The sequence below is a fragment of the Zootoca vivipara genome, chromosome 6, assembly GCF_963506605.1.
Source record: "Zootoca vivipara chromosome 6, rZooViv1.1, whole genome shotgun sequence".
Taxonomy (NCBI): domain Eukaryota; kingdom Metazoa; phylum Chordata; class Lepidosauria; order Squamata; family Lacertidae; genus Zootoca; species Zootoca vivipara.
The window spans coordinates 10638712-10640350 of NC_083281.1; positions in this window are offsets into that span (position 1 = coordinate 10638712).

The following is a 1639-nucleotide window of genomic DNA, read 5'->3' on the forward strand; positions in this document are numbered from 1 at the left end:
CAGCGCCTGCAACAAACTACAGTTCCCCAGGATGCTTTGGAGAGGAAGCCAGGACTTTTCAAAGCAGAGCAATACTGCTTTAAATGCACAGTGCAGAAGAGGGCTTGATTCACAGCTGCCGAAACCTTCTCTTTGGGCATTCCCACTTCTCTGCATTTTGCGAAGCCTCTCTCCCACGAAAGGTTGTGTCCATAAAAGCAGGTATTCAGGGTAATGTATGCAAACAGAGCGCAAAATATGGTCTGAAGCTCAACATCAAAAAAACCAAGATCATGGCCACTGGTCCCATCACCTCCTGGCAAATAGAAGGGGAAGAAATGGAGGCAGTGAGAGATTTTACTTTCTTGGGCTCCTTGATCACTGCAGATGATGACAGCAGTCACCAAATTAAAAGACACCTGCTTCTTGGGAGAAAAGCAATGACAAACCTAGACAGCATCTTAAAAAGCAGAGACATCACCTTGCCAACAAAGGTCCGTATAGTTAAAGCTATGGTTGTCCCAGTAGTGATGTATGGAAGTGAGAGCTGGACCATAAAGAAGGCTGATCGCCGAAGAATGGATGCTTTTGAATTATGGTGCTGGAGGAGACTCTTGAGAGTCCCATGGACTGCAAGAAGATCAAACCTATCCATTCTGAAGGAAATCAGCCCTGAGTGCTCCCTGGAAGGACAGATCGTGAAGCTGAGGCTCCAATACTTTGGCCACCTCATGAGAAGAGAAGAATCCTTGGAAAAGACCCTGATGTTGGGAAAGATGGAGGGCACAAGGAGAAGGGGACGACAGAGGACGAGATGGTTGGACAGTGTTCTCGAAGCTAGCAACAGGAGTTTGACCAAACTGCGGGAGGCAGTGCAAGACAGGAGTGCCTGGCGTGCTATGGTCCATGGGGTCACGAAGAGTCAGACACGACTAAACAACAACAACAACAATGCATACAGATCACATATTCATGTTATTATTAATTTCATTTATGAATTGCTTCCTCTGAAGCGATTTCAAAACACACACACACACACACACACACACACTTTTGCATTAGTAACCTGTATGGTCATGTAGGCAAAAATCCATTTGAGGAATGTACATAAAATTTGTTAAAACACAAGAAATGGCTTGCAATAAATATGTTAAGCGGGCATATGAAGATATTAGCATTAAACATATGGGGAAGGTTTTTTATGTTTGATGTCTTACTGTGTTTTAATTTGTGGGGGGAAGGTAGTATAGCCTGAGAAGTGTTCTGAGGGCCAGACCAGGGGCTCTGAGGGCCGCATCCGAGGTTCCCTTGCCAACCCAAGAGGAAGTGCTTCAGAAGATTTGGGGCAGGGCTCGTCCTGTCCCGAAATTGCTAAAAAATAGTAAAATCCCACCAGGATCCCTTCAAAATCACAACACTTTACAGTGGGAGAGTAGATTATCTAACGGAGGCAGTGCTAGAAAAGTTTATTATTATTATTATCTTAAAAAAATACATGTTTTTCCAGCTAGTGGTTTGAACAGAGTTCTACACGTAAAAGCACAGGTAGATTTCGGCCAAGCGAAAAATGTCCCATAAGATCCAGGCCCCAAACCACTTACAAAAACCCCCACAGAAGTTTCATGGCAGGCAGAAGCTCCTTTCAATCCTAGCCCCAAAG